Source organism: Nannospalax galili, unplaced genomic scaffold, assembly GCF_000622305.1.
Source record: "Nannospalax galili isolate Female #2095 unplaced genomic scaffold, S.galili_v1.0 scaffold568, whole genome shotgun sequence".
Lineage (NCBI taxonomy): Eukaryota > Metazoa > Chordata > Mammalia > Rodentia > Spalacidae > Nannospalax > Nannospalax galili.
The window spans coordinates 3,516,546-3,534,847 of NW_008359441.1; the positions used below are offsets into that span (position 1 = coordinate 3,516,546).

The 18,302-nt window shown below is 46.1% G+C and overlaps 1 protein-coding gene and 1 long non-coding RNA gene across 4 annotated transcripts in view; one reads left to right on the forward strand and one right to left on the reverse strand.

Moving 5' to 3' along the window:
• Positions 1-18,302, reverse strand: part of St3gal2 (ST3 beta-galactoside alpha-2,3-sialyltransferase 2) — a 56,520-nt gene that overhangs the window by 17,949 nt on the left and 20,269 nt on the right. The window contains exon 2 of one of the 3 annotated variants that reach the window (XM_029558588.1): positions 374-457. The exons of the other annotated variants lie outside the window; for them this stretch is intronic. The gene's annotated coding sequence lies outside the window, so the exon portion shown is untranslated. The remainder of the gene's footprint in view (positions 1-373; positions 458-18,302) is intronic. 3 annotated transcript variants of the gene reach the window in all.
• Positions 391-9,287, forward strand: LOC115068404. The gene is made up of 3 exons (XR_003847758.1): positions 391-489; positions 2,333-2,382; positions 9,194-9,287. It is a non-coding gene; the product is annotated as an uncharacterized LOC115068404 (long non-coding RNA).

Genomic DNA, 18,302 nt, shown 5'->3' on the forward strand with positions numbered 1-18,302 from the left:
CACACGCTCTCCCTAAGCCCCATCCTTGGTCCCAAAGGGGAAAGAGCTAGCAGTAAAGGAGACTCCTCTTAACAAAAGGGTGGGCTCTCTCCTCAAATCATTCCCAGACAGTATCACTTTGCATAACTCCTAGCCTCAGAAGACTAGATCAGTGCAGCACCTCTACTTATTAGCCAGAGAATAAACAAGGAGTTGGCTAATTTCCCCAGAGTCCAATGGCAAGTGGCTGAAGCACTTGGTTTAGAAAGCCTTGTCCAGCTTTGTCTAGTTACTTTCAGGTAAACTTAAAGGGAAATTTCCCCAGAGAAGATCCTACTAAGGTCTGTAAATAATGACATAGCCACACAGCACTATCGGGACTTGCAGTGCTGACCTGGGACTTGTCCCTCATTGCAGATCCAGATGGATTGTAGAGGCAGCATTTCTGCTCAGTTCAGTGAACCATGGACAAGCCTTCCTGCTCCGATGTAGGAGAAAACATGTCAGGAGGTAGGAGAGTTCCTGGGTTCTGAACCACCAGCAATTAGCTCCCTAGGCAGTTGTCTTCATCTGAATGTCATGGACAAAATGGACGCCAGGGTTCCTGGTAGCGCTGACAGCCTGAGGCCCCATGCTATCCTAGCAGACAAGAACAGGGACAAGAGGCCACTTGCAGAGCTGTTTGAGCACTGGCCTGAGGGAAGGAGCTTGAATCTATGCTAAGGGAATCTCCTAAACCAGTTCTTTCACTTCAGCCAGTCTGAATATGTTCCGACATGACCCCTGGGTCTTGCAGTCCTGCCCCCTTCCCTTTCCTTTTTGAAAGTTCCAGCCAGATATTCCAGGGTCCTCTGGCTGCTGTTGGCAGCTATAGGAAGTCTTTAGGTCAGTGCTGAAAAAAAACCAAAACCAAAACCAACCCAGCTGGCAGCTCATCTTCAATCCTAGCACTTGGGAGGTAGCAGCAGAAAGATAAGGATTTGAAAGGTACATAGCAACTAGGAGGCCAGCCTGGGCTACATGAGACCTAAGGTTCGGTCTCAAAAAACAAAAAAACCAAAGGAGCCAATGAGATGACTCAGTGGGTAAAGCGCTTGCACAAGCCTGATGACCTGAGCTCAATCCCCAGAACCCATACAAAGGCAGAAGAGAACTGACTCTACAAAGTTGTTCTCTAACCTCTACATGCATGCTGTGGCACGTGTGGCCCCCACCTCCATCATACATAGACAATAATAATTTTAAAAACAAAAACCAAAAAAGAACTGCCTCTTCCATTCCCAGTGTCTTAAATTTCTACGGCTAAGCCAAACCCTGAAGTCATCAGAGAATGGAACTATAGAAAAGACATTCTGGAGCTGGGAAACACTTGCAGCCAGGCATGGTGGTACACTTGGGAGGCAGAAGCAGATGGAGCTCTGTGAGTTCCTGTTCTACACAGTGAGTCATAAGCTGAAAGTGCTTGCTGAAGGCCAGGCCCTGGTGAGTGGCAGGGAGCTTGGAGGTCAGTCCTGTCCCCAAAGGCCGGGATGAGACAGAGCACTGAAAGAAGCCTGCTTTATTTTTTCTGAGACAGGCTATTCTCAAACTCACAGCTATCCTCTTACCTTTGCCTCCTGAGTGTGGGGCTCAAAGGAATGCACAACCACATCAGCCTACTGAAAGAAGCCTGTAGCTGGGCACAGTGGTACACACCTTTAATCCCAGCATTCCAGAGGCAGAGGCAGAGGCAGGCAGATCTCTGTGAGTTCAAGGCCAGCCTGGTCCACATACTCATTTCCAAGCCAGTTGGGGTTACAGGGAGACCCTGTCTGAAAAAGATTCCTCGCCCCCTCCCTTGCCAAAACAAAGGACCAGCCTCTTTCTACATGGCTCAATTGGGATCTCCTTCATTGCTGCTTGATTATTCAGAAAAGATTCATGAATATTCCCATAGAAAATGTCAGAAGTGGGGGTCTGGGTGTGATGGCACATGCCTGTAGACCCAGCACTTGAAAGGTAAAGGCAGGAGGATCAGGAATTCTAGGTCACTCTGGGCTGTAGGTTGCAGGTTACCTCTGAGTTTGAGGCCAGCCTGGTTTACATATCTACATAGTGAGTTCTAGGCCAGTCAGAGCTACATGGTGAGACCTTGTCTAAAAAACAAACAATTTCAATTACTAGAAACTTATCCTGTCTGTTCCCTTCCTCCACAGTTTCTCTAGGGGGTTTATGCCATGGACTTCAATTGGCCATCCAAGACAAGGGAGAACATGTAGCTGATGATGCTTCCTGCACCATGAGTATAGACCCAGCTATAACTCTTCATAGTTGGTTTAACTGGTGTTTCACAAATGGCTTTTATTGTTTCTAGGTATAAAATGAGCTGTTTGGACAACTTGTTTCTTCAGGAAAATGGCTTAGGTAAGTGCAGATAGAAGGATTAAGACACAGTTCTTTTTTTTTTTTTGGTCTTTTTGAGATAGGGTCTCCTTGTAGCCCCAGCTGTCCTGGAACTCACTATGTAGACCAGGCTGGCCTTGAACTCAGGGAGATCCGCCTGCCTCTGCCTCCTGAGTGCTGGGATTAAAGGCATGCACCACCACACCCGGTTGACACAGTTCTATTAAAAAAAAATTATTTACGTGTGTGTTTGTGTGCGTGTGTGCACACACCTTGTGGGTCTGTTCAGGTGGCCTCAGGGGCAAAAAGAGAGCAACAGATCCCCTGGAGCTAGAGTTACAGGCAGTTGTGAGCTACCTGATGTGGGTGGTGGGAACTGAACTCAGGTATTCTAGGAAAGCAGCTAGTACTTTTAACCAGCCCCTGGACACAGTTCTTATCTTTCCCACTCAACAGTACAAACTAATAAAGTTAGTGTTTTATTTTAGGCAGTTTTAAAAACTGGAGTTTTAGAAATTATTATTATTTTAAAATACCTTATTTATTATTTTTTTTACATGTATGAATGTATTGCCTGCATGTAAGTGAGCGCACCCATGTCATGCAATGCCGTGGAGGTCAGAAGAGGACTTCGGATGTCCCTGGAACTGGAGTTAAGGATGGTTTATAGCTGCCATGTGGGTGCTGGGAATTGAACCCAGGTCCTCTGCAGGAGTAGTCAGTGCTCTTAACCGCTGAGCCATCTCTCCAGCCCCTGTTTTGGTCTTTTTAAGACAGGGTCTGGCCTAGAACTCGCTTTGTAAACCAGGTTGGCCTTGAACTCGGAGTCTGCCTGCCTCTGCCTCCCAAGTGTTGGGATTAGAGGCATGTACCATCATGCCCAGCTTTGTTTTTTGTTTTTGTTTTTTGGAGACAGCACCTCACTACATAGCCTAGCTGGCCTGGAACTTGTGGCAATCCTCTTGCCTCAGACCTCTAAATGCTGGGATTGTGGGATTGCAGGCATGAACCAACATGACCAGCATTTCCATTGCTATGGCCTTATAAGAGGTTTGAGGTCACACATTTTGTAAATCTGGCAGGACCATATAACAATGACCATTTGCAGAACTGGCCAATCGCATATTGCTGAGGCTGAACAGAGGAAGTAGCAACCAGGATAAAGGAACAATCTCAGCTCTCAGGAGGCTGAGGCAGGTCAGGCCTTGAAGAGTGGATGGACCTACCTCCCCTCTTCCCCGAGCCTTCCACTAGTCAGGGAATGCACAGTCATGGTCAGCAGGCTGCCACAGAACAAGGAAACAATGGAAGCCCAAAGGAGGCCCTCATCAGCACAGTAACATGGAAGGAAAACAGACACAATGGATTAACGAGCAAAGGCTGCTGGGAAGGAGAGCATCAGGGGTTATTTTGGAGGCTGTGGTGGCTTTTTTAGATCTCAGCTCGGTCAGATCCCAGGAGACCAGCCATCAAATTAACCTAATGAAGAACAGGATAGCACAGCTGAACACAACCTCCCTGGCAGGCACAGAAAAGAAATGTCAGAGTAAGGCACTGAGGATGGGGAATGGGTGCTGCTTGCCTGGGGGGATGGGAGAAAGAAAAAAGCAGAGCCAAGACTGAGGAAGCAGCTCTGTCCACCCATTCTCACAGCCTGCGGGTACGTCTCAGGAGCCACAGACTAAGCCTTAAATGGCATGATGCTCTATGAATCCTCAGGCACATCTAGGGATGGCCTCTCATTTCCTCTTCCCAATCAAGAGTCCTAGGACTAGGTGAACCAGGTCAGCTGGGCAGAAGGTAATACTCCAAGATCACTGCTCCTTCCACCAGCCTTCCAGACAGGCTTTTCCTATGAACTGGGGTACATTACCAAAAGTTCCCCCTATTCCCTAAATTCCTGAATCTCTGCCAACCCACCATGGGGGCAAACTCCCCCCTTTGAGAAAGGCAGCAGCCAACCTTGGCAAAAGGTACCCTGGGGGCTCAGTCATTATCTTTTGTAAAAATTCTATTTATTATTTTTATTTTATGTGTATTGTCTGTGTGTGTGTAAGTGCACCCCTGTTGTGCAATGCCTGCGAAAGACAGAAAGGGAGTCTGATCCCATAACCTGAGCTACGGATGGCTGTCAGCTGTCATGTGGGTGCTGGGAAATGAATCCGGGTCCTCTGAAGGAGCATCCAGTGCTCTTAACCACTGAGCCATCTCTCTAGTCCCTCATCTTTTTAAATATTTATTATTTGTAATTTGTGTACATGTGTGTGTCTGTGTGTGGATTCGTGCATGTGAGTGCACTGCTAGAGTTACAGGCTGCTGCGAGCAGCCTGATGTGATGTGAGTGCTGGGAATCAAACTCTGGTCCTCTGAAAGAGCAGCATGAGCTCTTAACCACTGAGCCATCTCTCTAGTCCCTCAATCATTATCTTGAAGAAGAGACCCAGGGCCTGCTCCTTACCTGAAACTCAAATGCAGGAGGGCATACTCTTGAAAAGTCTAGGAACTGGTTACTTCACTGAGGCTTGGTTAATTGAAGTCACCATGCTGTAATACTCTGCACCAGCCTCTGGCAGACACCTCACTAGCCTAGTGACTTGGGACTTTGCTGCTCCCTCCTTACAACTCCTGGGGCAGCCTCGGCCTCTCTAGTCCTGCCTCCTGCAGACACCTAATCTTGACTTCATTTCTAGTCTGAATTCTCGGCTCTGCTACCTTTGATACTTCCCGGAGTTAGCAGCCAGTACCAGAAGGCAAAAGTTAACACAATGCTTCAAATCTAAAAATAAACCAGGATTTCACTGCAAGAGGACCAGTGTCACCAAACTGAAGTAAAATGGCCTCTAGTCAAGTATGGTGGCGACTTGTGATCTCAGCACTCAGAAGGTTGAGACAGGATGATCACGAATGAGGCCACCCTGGACTTTAGAACAAAAAGAAACAGACTTGGGCCAGCTAGATGGTTCAGTGGGCAAAAATGTTTGCATGGAGACTTGAATTTGATCCCATGAAAAGGTGGAAGGAAAGAACTGACTCTACAAAGTCATCCTCTGGCCTCAACACAAGAGGCTTCTAAAAGGCTGTATCTTGTTTTTTAATTATCGTTTGTATATGCAGTGTGGTGTGTTTGTGTTTTGTGTGCGAGTGCGTATGTGTGTGTGCCACAGCGCATGTGTGGAGGTCAGAGGACAATTTGCAGGATCTCGACTTCCATCATGTGGGTCCTGGAGATGGGATTTAGGTTGTTGAGGCTTGGTGGCAAGCATTTTTACCTGCTGATTCTTCTTGTTGTTTGTTTTCTTCTTCTTCTTCTTCTTCTTCTTCTTCTTCTTCTTCTTCTTCTCCTTCTCCTTCTCCTTCTCCTTCTCCTTCTCCTTCTCCTTCTCCTTCTCCTTCTCCTTCTCCTTCTCCTTCTTCTTCTCCTTCTCCTTCTCCTTCTCCTTCTTCTTCTTCTTCTTCTTTTTTTTTTTGGAGATGGGGTTTCCCTGTAGCCCTAGCTGGCCTGGAATTCCCTGTGTAGACCAGGCTGGCCTCGACCTCACAGAAATCCACCTGACTCTACTTTCTGAGAGCTAGGATTTAAAGGTATGCACTACCACTCCTGGCTTTTGTTGTTTTCATTTATTTATTTTATTTAATTTTATGTGTTTTGTGTGCATGTAAGTGCGCCATGTGTAGGCAACGCCGGAGAAGGCCAGAAGAGGGCATCAGATCTCCTGGAACTGGAATTAGGAATAGTTGGCCACTATGTAGGTCCTTTGCAAGAACAGCAAATGTTCTTAACAGCTATTTCTCCAACCTCCATGTTGTTGGGTTTTTATGTTTTCTTTCTGGTCTTTTTAGAGACAGGGTCTCCCCGTAGTCCTAGCTGTCCTGGAAATCAGACCTGCCTCTGCCTCCCAAGTGCTGGGATTAAAGGCCTGCCCAGCTGTTGTTGGGTTGTTGTTTTGTTTTGTTTTTTAAGACAAGGTCTTTTAAACAGCCCAGGCTGGCTTTGAACTGACCATTCTTCTCCCTCGGCCTTCTTATGTCACTATGCTATACTGTATTTGTTTTTGTTTTTAAAAAATACTATTTGGGGCTGGAGAGATGGCTCAGTGGTTAAGAACACTGGCTGTTCTTGCAGAAGACCTGGGTTCAAATCCCAGCACCCACATGGCAGCTAACAACTGTCTGTAACTCCAGTTCCAGGGGATCCGACAGCCTCTTTTGTTCTCTGTGGGCCTTGCACGACATGATGCACTTACCTACATGCAGGCAATACATGCATACTCATAAAATAAAAATAAATATTAAAAAGATATATTTATTATTTATGTATATGTGTCTATCTATGTGTGAGTATGTAGAGTTACAGGTGGTTATAAGTTGCCTGATGTGGGTGCTGGGAACCAAACTTGGGTCCTCTGGAAGAACAGTAATAGCTCTTAATTGCTAAGCCATCTCTTTACCTCCCTTTTGGGCTGTTTTCTTTAAGATTTTATTTTTATTTTTAATCATGGGGTGTGTATGTGTGCATATGAGTGCCAGTGCCCACAGAAGCCAGGGTTTCAGATCCCGGTGGAGCTGGAGTTACAGGCAGTTGTGAGACAACTGGTGTGGGTGCTGGGAATCGAGCCTGGGTCCTCCCAAACAGTATGCCCTCTTAACTGCTGAGACATCTCTCCAGACCTGGTTTTCGTTTTATGAAAAAGGGTCTTACTATGTAAGCCTTAGCTAGCCTCAAATATGCAGCAATCCTTCTGCCTCCCTTCTGAAGGGCTGGGATTACAGGTATGCACCAGCGCACCTGGGTGGTTTGTCTGTCTCTCCATTGCCCGCCCATTATGCCTATTCATTTGTTCATATGTTACTATCTTACTTTCTGTTTCCTCCATTATTTTTTTTTTAGCTTTCTTTTCCTAATTTTCAGTGGATTAACACATTCTCTCTTCACACTCCACCACCACCACTTTTTTCTCTCCTGGTTTAAAATTTATGTTCCTCTTCTTTTAGTGATCATTTTAAATTGTTAGCTTTTCAATAGTGTAATTCTCTTGAAAATGACAGAAACTTAGTGTGACTTAACAATTAAATTTTCTACTTTATTTTACTCCATTCTTCTTTGATTAATGCAGTTAACAAATTTAGCTTTCTGCATTTCTTTTAAAGATTTAATTATTTTTATCTTATGTATATGTGTGTTTTGCTTGCATGTATGTCATGCCATGACTGCAGAGGTCAGAAGAGGCATCTATTTCCCTGGAACTGGAGTTATAGATGGTTGTTAGCTGCCATGTGGGTGCTGGGAACCAAACCTGGGTCCTCTACAAGAGGACTCTTAACCACTAAGTCATCTCTCCGGCCCCAGCTTTTCTTTCTTTAAAAAGAAAATTAAAAATCCAACTTAGAGGCTGAGGAGATAGAGATAGCTTAGTCAATAAACTGCTTGGTATGTAAGCATATGACCCTGAGTTGGATCCCCAGAACCCACATTAAAAGACAAACAAATAAACAAAAGATTCCTTGCCGGGCGTGGTGACGCATGCCTTTAATCCTAGCACTTGGGAGGCAGAGGCAGGTGGATCTCTGTGAGTTCAAGGCCAGCCTGGTCTACATAGTGAGTTCCAGGTCAGCTGTGACTACAGGGAGACCTTGTCTCAAAAAAAAAAAGAAAGAAAGAACCCACCTGCATGGTGGTAAATCCTTGTTAATCTGTGCTGGGGAGGGCAGATTCCTACAGCTCATTGTTCAGTCATCTTAGCCTACTGAGTGAGCTCCAGGGCAATGAAAGACCCTATCTCAAAAACTAAAGGGGATGGCTCCTGAAGAATATCCTGAGGTTTTCTCCAACTTACACACATGTGCCCCACCTTTGGCACACACAGTCACACACATGTACCTCACTCCCCGAATACACACCCTATCCCCCCCCACATACACACATAGCCAGCACACATACCCACCCATCCCTAGTACATACATACACATACACACACCCAGCACACACAGGTACCCTACCCCTAGCACATACATACATACACACACACACACACACACACACACACACACACATACACACAGGCACCCCACCCCTAGCACACACACACACACACACCCAGCACACACAGGCACCTCACCCCAGTGTGTGCGTGCGTGCACACACACACACACAATTAAATGCTGGATTTCTGCCATCTGTGGCAGACACTGCTAGCTTCCCATTAGCAGTCAGTCTCTCTTTTCTTGACAATAGAATCTTGACTTATTTGGGACGCTAAAGACCCAGTCCCAGGAGATGAAGCAAGGCTGATCAAAGCCAACCATAGCTAGCGTCTCTCTCTCTTTTTTTTTTTTTTTTTTTTTTTTTTTTTTGGTAAGGATAAGCTAATTTGGGTTAAAAAAACCAAGAGCATATCTTAGTGCTGTCTTGGAGAAATTCTTCAAAAGTAGGCACATAAAGAGAAAGCTTCCATCTCTTGCCTCACATCTTCCTACTTAAGATGACACAGGGTGATGATACAAGGTCTGGAGCTTCAGCAGCCATAAGGTGAGACAGCTTACACTCTGAAGATGGCAGAGAGGAAAGATACAGGGTCTGTATTGATAATGGACTACTATCATGACCTGGACTTCTTATTTCCACACATCTCATTGTCAGCTAATTCAACTTTCTGTGTATGCAGTGTTTGAGATTGAAACCAGGACCTCCAGTATACCAAGCAGGCTCCTTGCCACTGAACTACAATCCCAGCCTCAACTCTTTCTATAGTTAAGTCACTGTGGGTTATCCTGCTACTTCTACAAAAAATCATATTGGCAATAATTTCATACACAATTTCTTTCTTTCTTTCAGGATCTTCCTATGTTGCCCAAGTGGCCCTGAACACCTAGGTGCAAGCAGTTCTCTCATTCAGCTTCCTGAACACCTGGGACAATGGGCACATGCCACATGCTTGGCTCAGTGGGTCAATTAAAAAACTTTTTTTAAAAAAACATTTATTTTATTTTTTAAAATTTTTTACTGAGCTTTTGTACATTTCATACGACAGTTCCCAATCAAATTTAGACCCCCTCCACCATTCATGCCCCGCCAAACCCCATTGGACCTCACTGAGTTTTAGGCACATGACTTTTTAATTTAAAGATCTTGTGTTCTGATTTCTTTGTTTCAACAGTGCATGTAAATCAGCTACACTAGAATAAGAGAATTCTTGTTATAAAATGATGGTGAGCTTGTCAAGCAGTCACAACCGATAACTAGATGCATTCCTTTGTTTCTCCAGTATGTCCTTGTGTTTCTGTGTGCAGGTGCACATGCCAGTAGTGCATGTATGGAGGTCAGAGGACAACTTTCAGAAGTCAGTTCTCTCCTTCCACCCTGTGGGTTCTGGGGATCAAACTCAGGTTGTCAGGCTTGGGAGTAAGTGCTTTTACCTGCTGAGGCCAGTCCGTCAATTTCTGTGCTCCCTACTGGCGTTATAGATCTGTTCCTTCCTCTACAGGTTTTCTTCTTTCCCTTTCTTTCCTTTTTTTGAGAGAGGGTCTCACTATGTAGCCTTGGCTTGCTTAGAACTCACTATGTAGCCCAACCTGGCCCCGAATTCCCAGCAATCCTCCTGCCTCAGTCTAAGTGGATTAAAGGTGTGCACCACCACACTTGGCTTGGGGTCCTATCTTATCCCAGCAGCTTGGCTTAGGGTTATGTCTACCAGGTAAACATCCTGAAAATAACTTTTTTCCAGCTTACTGTTCCAGCTCCTGAGTTCTGTACTCTGTTACCTCAAGTTTGTTTCCAGACTCAGAGCCCAGCAGACTGGCCTCAGGTCTGCTCTCTTTGTATTCCTGAGCCAGTTCTTACTCTGGTGGTACCAGCTCAACCCCTGTGACTGTGGTGAGGATTGGGGGAGGTGGGACGAGCAAGACTGTTTTTAGGATTCTTTCTATGTATGACTGCTACGTGTTTAGAATATAAATTTACAGTGTCATCTTGATGGGATGGACTGGATTAAACTATTCATATCAGGGAACTGGGGATCCCTGCCAATACCTGTCTCTTGGGAAGGAATATCAAACCATCTCTAACAAGATTGATGGAACTCCAGCCAATAATACACTGAAGGAAGCAGACTAAGACACCCTGGGGCCAGCTGATCACAAGCACCAATTAATACTGCTCTCCTATTCCCACATTCACCTTCAGTCCAGTTCCCAGAGGGATGGGGGCAGGGTACGCCACCACAGCTAGGAGAGCTTTCAGATAAGAGCCTTTACTGTCAAGAGTAACATTCATGCCTTTGACCATTTCTGACTTTCACCTGGCTAGTGAGAAATGCTCATTGGCCTTTTGGACTCTTGATAAAAGGCCTATCTGGTGCCTTTCAAGTCCTCAGCTCATCTTGCAGCAGGCCCAATCTGACTTTTCAATGTATTTCAAATGAGCAGTGGATCTAGGTGAGGTGATGCACACCTATACTCCTAGCTCTCAGAGAATGAGCAGGAGGATCTGGAGTCCAAAGCCAGCCTGGGCTTTATAGCAAGACTCCACCCGCCAAAAGAAAAAAAAAGCAAAAAGGCAGTCTTGCTGTAATCAGCAAGCCTGGAAGGAATGAGGACATTCTAAAGAAATACTCCTTCACTTTGCCTCCGATGACTGAAACAAGGCACCCCAAGGAACTGGAATTTCCTCCAGGAATCTCACACTGGGAGAAGGAAAAGGTTTCACAAGAAGCTTCCAGGAAAGAGATTTCCCACAGTTCTGACAAGTTGTCAGACCACCTTGCTGGAGAGGCTGGAGCCCATATAATGATGGGCAGGACCACAACTTGATTGGACTGCTTAGCTATGCATAACTCTGGCTAGTTACTTAAACTTCTCATCGGACCCCAAGATGGACTTAGGGAAAGAAGTCACTAGACCTCTTTGTTCCTCTTCCCTTTTTTGTTTTTCACTATTCATTTGGTTCTTTTAAATTGGCTTACTGAGAATGGATTGCAGAGCCCAGTTTGTTCGTGCTGCCAAGGCTCAGGCTCTGACCTGAACTCTGTTTAACCCTACCTTCACCTTTTTCTCAGATTATCTCTATTTGTTACTGTTGATCACTATTTTGACTTCCAAGTGACTGGAAACATACTTTCTAGTCTCTGGACCTTTCTATTTCCTGCCGTTTTTCTACTCAGTTTTTTTCATGTATCCAGGAGGGTCTGTCCTTAGCCTTTTTTGTTTCTTTGTCATTGCACTGTGCATGGTGTCCGTCCCAATCCAAGAGCCTGCTCTTCTACTCTGGCTGTGCCCTTGCATTCCCAACTTCTTCTTTGGCATGCCTGCGTGGCACCTCATGTGTCATCTTCCCGCATGGGGCCAAGGTCAGACCGATGATCATAAGCAGCATTCAGAGATCTCAAAACTAGGCTCGCTTCCCAAGACTCATTTCCCATAATACCCTACCCTCTTGGGGTATGGACTAATTTGAATCACAAGCAATACTCTGGCCCACATTTATTAAGACTCTACATGTATATTTTTACCTCTCTTGCTTAAAACAGAAACTCTAGCCGGGTGTGGTGTCGCACACCTTTGATCCCAGGAGCCAAAGACAGGTGGATCTCTGTGAGGCTGAGGCCAGCCTGATCTATACAGTAAGTTCCAGGCCAGCCAGGGCTATGCAGTGAGACCCTGTCTCAAACAAACAAACAAACAAACAAAAATATATATATATATACATTCTATCACTATACATAGATGTATAATGATAGAAATGATAATCATATTCTGTTTCCCATTCTTCTGTTCCTGAAACTTGGGAGGAAGAGCTCTCTCTAATTTTTCTTGGATCATGTGATATTAGGACCTTCCAAATGCTAGGCAAGTACTCTCCTGCTGAGCTATATCACCAGCCCTTTTCATATACTTTTCAAAAATCTGAGACAGGCTCTCACTAAGTTGCCCAGACAGGTCTTGAATTTGTGATCCTCCTGCCTCTGTCTCTCAAGGAACTGGAAGTACAGGCCTATGCCACCAGGCTCAGCCTAGCTGGCAGCGTTGAGGATCACTCATCTGTCTGCCTGAACCTCCCAAAATGAGAGAAGTACTTAGTAATTTGGATTCACATTCTGGCTTTGCCATTGGCCAGCTCCTGACCATTTGTCCTCTCTGGTCTATGTCCTTGTCTATGAGAATGTTGTCCTTCTCAAAGGGGACTTGAAAAGATTATAAGCAAAAGGCTCCCAGCTCAGCAGCTGGTATCTTGGGTTGGGTGGGTTGAATGCCACAATTCCTCTAGCTGCCACTCAACCTGAGTAACTTCTGGGCTGGAGCCCCTCAAACCTGGATAGCATCCTGAGGCATAAGCCCCTCCTGCACATAAAGTCCCTCCTGGCTTTACTCTATCAGCACCCCTACCCTGAGACCTCCCTGCAGCCCATCCTTCTTGCTCCACAGCTTCCTCTCTGGGCAATCACAGGTACTGCCAGCCCATTCCCAGTGAGAGGCACCAGCTTCTGGGAAGGCAGAGGTCTCAGAGTCAGCTATACTTCAGTTGACCCTTGCTCCCAGGTTGAGCAGAGAAAAACATGGTGTCCACAGTGTAGCGGAGTTTGTTACCTCTTCCCCAGCTGCCACTTTAGCAGACCACACAGAACAGAAGATCTAAATAGCTCCCTGAGGCCCAGCCCTCAGCCGCCCATACCTGTGGCCACAACCATAGGTCAACAGTAGGATTCGAGGGAGGAAAAGGGTTTCTCCCTGATGCTGAAAGCCCCAGTCATGAGGAGAAGCAGAAGATGCATGGAGACCCTGAAGGCAGGAGAGAGGGAAAGAAATCAGACAACAGAGGCCATGTATAGGGTGGTATGGCTGCAGGCTGAGGGAGAGAAATCTAAGGTCCTACAGAAGGTTTTAGAGGAAGTGGAGATCAGAATGAAGAAGCAGTAGCCTAAGGAAAGCCCCCCCCAACCCTTCATCTCCAGACTCAGCCCTCTGACTACCTTCAAGGGGCAATGGCACCTGACTACAGCCCTCTCTAATAGCCTAGTCTCTCTAATTTCCTTTTAAGATAGGGTTCAAAGCACCAGGTGCCATGCTGTTCATCGATTTATGAATGATCTCAGTCACACCACTGATAGTTAGTGAAGAGCCACAGAGAAGCTTCAGGGCCCTCCTTTCTGGTCTACCACTTGGAGAATGCTTTGACTCACAAGAGAAAAGCAGAAAGTGTGGTCATTCAACAAATATTTATTGGTTCTTCACCAGGGACTGGCAGCCAGCCTGCCCTAGCACGTCCCTCCCTGTTAAGATGAATCAGTAACTCTTCCACAAACCTTTGTGGCTCCTCCCTGGCCAACAATGAGGTCAGCTTCCTGCTGTCCAGGAGCAGAGCAATGAGTCTGCTCTGTTTTGAGGAAAATACTAGATAGGCTCCCTCCAGGAGGGCTGCCCCTCCATGAGCTGACCAAAAGGCAACCCATCTCCCAGTCTGCTGCCCCGGGACTCTTTTTTCATGGAGCTGGTGATGTGTTTTCATGGCTTATCCTAGAGAAATAAGCTTTTGTGAAACACCGATGCTGAGGACAGAGCCAGGGCTTCAAGAAGAAATGAGGGCACTCCTGAACTTGCAGCCCATCCTGGGGGAAAGGGTCATGATCTCTGTCAAATTATTTCCCCATCAAGGCAGCCCTCCTAGAGCTGCTCAGAAATTTAGTCAGTCTTATCCTCCCCAACCTTACCCTTCCCCAAATACACATACTCTCTCATCTGCTTTGGTAGGATTAAAAGAAGGGTCAAAGAATGAGTTAGGCGTAGTGGTGTAAGCCCCAAATCCTAGTACTCAGGAGGTTGAGGCAACAGGATTGCAGGCCAGATAGATCATGATAGACCATGTCTCTTCAAAGTGAGAACGAAGCCGGTGTGTGTGTGTGTGTGTGTGTGTGTGTGTGTGTGTGTGTTTGTGTACAGACTAATCATATTCTTATCATTCACTCTGAGAGAGAAGGAGCAATGCCAAGTATGGAAGTGGTTTCTCTAGATAGCCTTCATCTGGATCTTCTCCAGTCCATGCAGCCACAGGCAGGAAATCAGACGTTAACAGGGCTTACCACACCAGACAGACTTCCTGGGACAATTCTGGGCAGGATACACTTCCCTCTGGAGGGAAGATCCAGAGGTTAGGGGCAAAAGGCAATTGTTCTCCTAAAGCAGCCTAGCCAAGGTGATTCATACAAAATGGTGGACAAGGACAGGGAAATCCCTTCCTAGGTCCCAACCCTTGGCTATCAACACCAAGAATTTCTATAAATCTTTTTAGTTTTTTTTTTTTTTTAAAGGTTTATTTATTTATTTTTATTTTATGTGTATGAATGTTTTGCCTGCATGTATGTAGGTGCACCATGTGTGTACAATGTCCACAGAAGCCAGAAGAGGGTGTTGGATCCCCTGGAACTGAAGTTACAGACAGTTGTTAGCTGCATGTAGGTGCTGGGAACCAAACTCAACTCCTCTAGAATAACAGTGAATGCACCTAACCACTTAGCCATCCTTCCCGCCCCTAGGTATTTTGTTTTTTTAACATTTATTTTTTATTTATGTGTGTAGGTATGTGTACATGTATGTGCATGTGGCACAATGTTACCTGAGGAGGCAGAAGAAAGCACAAGATCCCCTGGAAGTAGAGTTACAGGTACTTGTAAATTGCCTGATGACATGGGTGTGAGGAACTGAACTTGGGTCCTCTGGAAGAATAGTATGTGCTCTTAACCCTGGAGCCATCTCTCCAGCTCCTGGTTCTATTTTGTTTGTTTGTTTGTTTGTTTGGTCTTTTTGAAACAGGGTCTCCCTATAGCCCCAGCTGACCTGGAACTTGCTCTGTAGACCAGGCTGGCCTTGAACTTACAGAGATCTGCCTGCCTCTCGAGTGCTGGGATTAAAGGTGTGCTTTGCCACACTCAGCTCTGCTTACATCTTGTTGGCGTTTAGTGTAAGGGAGGCTGGACAAAGAATATCTGTGAGTACCAGAAAAGTCTCAGGCTTTCTTGTCCCCACCCAGGGCTGATGGAAAAGGGCTGAATTCAGATACCTATAACTCTGGCTAATACATATCTAAGAAGGAGAAGCTATAGCTCTCTTTCAGAACAATTTCTAGAGCTCAGAAATCTAGCCAGAAGGTAGGACGTAGTGGCACATGCCTTTAATCACAGCACTCGAAGGCAGAGACAGGCAGATAGATCTCTGTGAATTCAAGGCTAGCCTGGTCTTCCTAGAGACTTCCAGGCCATCCAGAGCTACATAGTGAGAAGCTGTCTCAAAAAACAAAAATAAAAAAATCTCGTTAGACTTTCAGTCCAGGCCTGAAAGTGAAGGATCCAACATACGAAAACTCAACATCTACCCCCACATTCTCTATGGAATACAAGCACTGATAATCAATCAGCCCAATGGTCACCACTGAAAGCCTGTAAGACACAGGCCCAGGAAGCCAGATGGACTACTTCATGAGAAGAAAAGCTACAAGGCAGAGTCAGTGGAGTCTCTGTGAATGTATAACCCAGCAGAATCCTAGGCTCCCTACAAGCCAGAGGGCAGCAGCACAGTATCCTGGCTAGCATATTACCATAGGTTTGGTCCAAAGCTGTGACACACTGGACAAACTACAGACCCTAAGAATACTAAAAGTCCTCCTGAGAGAAACTCCTTCCCCAGCCCAGTGGCCGAAGGTCAGGAACAGCTTGCTTAATTTGCCAAAGCTAGGGTCATACTTTAGGATGCAAGAAAAACACTTATAATCCCAGTACTTGGGATGACAGGAGCATTGCTGAGTGTTCAAAGCCAGCTTGGGCTACAAAGACAGAACAAACAAACAAACAAAGCAGGTGAGAGTAAGCAAGGTTCTCCATCATCCTAGTACTATATCCATCTCCACTGGGTTAATACGGCTTCCATGTCACCTTCCAATCCTCATAGCCCAGCCGTGCTCTCAAGGTGGAATGTCTGAGGTGGAATGCATTGCCTCTGAGAGTAGGCACTACCAGGTGACAGTACAATGCCAGTATGCAATCCCAGTATTTGGGAGGTGGAGGGAGGAGGCTCAAGAGTTCAGTTTCGCTCAGCTATATGGCTAGCCTGAGGTCTGCCTGGACTATATGAGACTGCCCTGATAGCTTGGTATCGCCCTTTACCACACTCCTCTTTCTGACACAGGATCTTGCTATATATAGTCCAGGTGTCCATAAACTCGAGATCCTCCTGCCTCAGCCTTCCAAGTGCTAGGATTACAAGTGTGTACCTCTATACCCAGTGTTTAACCTCCCTTTTTAAAATCAATCCTGTCCCCACAGTTCCCTGAGGTAGTATTGCTCAGGATTTTTTGTGACTTCATTTGAACATTTGGCATGCATTGGGGGTACTGTGTGTGCTTTCCAGCAGCAGTCTGGGCTCTGGAGACCTGTCTGGCTCTTAGGCCCCATCCAGTCACAGGTAGTGCTGCAGCCTGGAAACTTAGCTTTGTGGTCAGGCTCTTATCTACTTCCTTTATCAAGACCATATAATTTCAAAGGACCTTAAAAAAAACCCCCGCGCGCGCGCCCAAATCTAAAACAACCCTGCTATCAACCAAGACAATGTCTTATCAGTTTCTATTCTTGTGGCCTAGTAGGAGGAAGGAAACAGGTGGGGAGACTTCTGCAGTTCCTGCCAAGATCAGATGCTGAAGAACCACCAGCCCTTCGTTTGGCAGCTTGTGGGTTTACTGGAGGCTTGAGCACTGCGTCAAGAGTAGGTGTATTTCAAGGCTTATTCAGAATAAGACCACATGGCCAAAAGGCACAGTCATGCAAATGCCAATCCCCTGGCAGACCAAGGAAGGAGCCCTGCCCCCAACATACCTCCCTCCCCCCAAAGCAAGTGAGACCTGGGCAGAGAGGAGGAAGGAGGGTGGTATGGATTATAGAGGGTGCCTAGACAAGGGCAGTGCTAGGCCAGAGGGTGAGGCCAACAGGCATGTGGAGGTGTGCTGTCTCTAGAGGTGCCTGTCTCTGGGGGGTAGCAGACCAGAACCAAACTTCTATCTTGTCCTTTGTGGACCAGGCTGTTTTCATTCTCTGCACACCCTATCTTTAGCTTTCTTTTGTTCTTTTATATTTAGTAATATCTTTTGGAAAGGTCAGCCTGGTAGCTATGCTAATGGAAACTCAAAGATGTTTGCATCCATGCTTGGACCAGATTAAAGAGAAACAATATCAACCCTGGCTCTCTGGTGCTCAGGAAGAGTGGAGCAGGAAGCAGAGTAAAGCACAGGAAGGAGACCAGAGTTGGGTCATCTGCTCAGTCACTGTGTCTTCTGTGTCATATCCTTTCCAACAGAGGCCTTCAAAGTTCCAGTTAAGCAGGGTGTGGTGGCACATGCCTGTAATCTCAGTACTCAGGAAGGATCACTGAAAACTCAACGTCAGTGTGGTTTACATAGTGAGTTCCAGGTCAGTTAGGGCTACATAGGAAGATGGGGGGGGGGGCAGTGGCTGGAGAGATGGCTCAGCAGTTAAGAGTACTTGCTCCTCTTGCAGAGGACCTATTTGGTTCCTAGCACCCACATAGTGGCTAACAACCATCTGTAACTCTGGTTCCAGGGGCACCGAGGTCCTCTTCTGGCCTCTACAGGCACTGCACACACAGTGCACTTACAAACACAGAGGCAAAACACTTATATACATAAAATTAAAAAGTAGATAAATTGCCAGGTGGCACATACCTTTAATCCCAGTACTTGAGAGGCAGAAGCAAATGGATTATCTGTGAGTTCTAGGCTAGCCAGGTCTATATAGTGAGTTTCAGGCCAGCCAGGGCTACACAGTGAGAGCCTATGTCCAAGAGAGAGAGAGAGAGAGAGAGAGAGAGAGAGAGAGAGACAGAGAGAGACAGAGAGACAGAGAGACAGAGAGAGACAGAGAGAGGCAGAGAGAGACAGAGAAAGAGAGGAG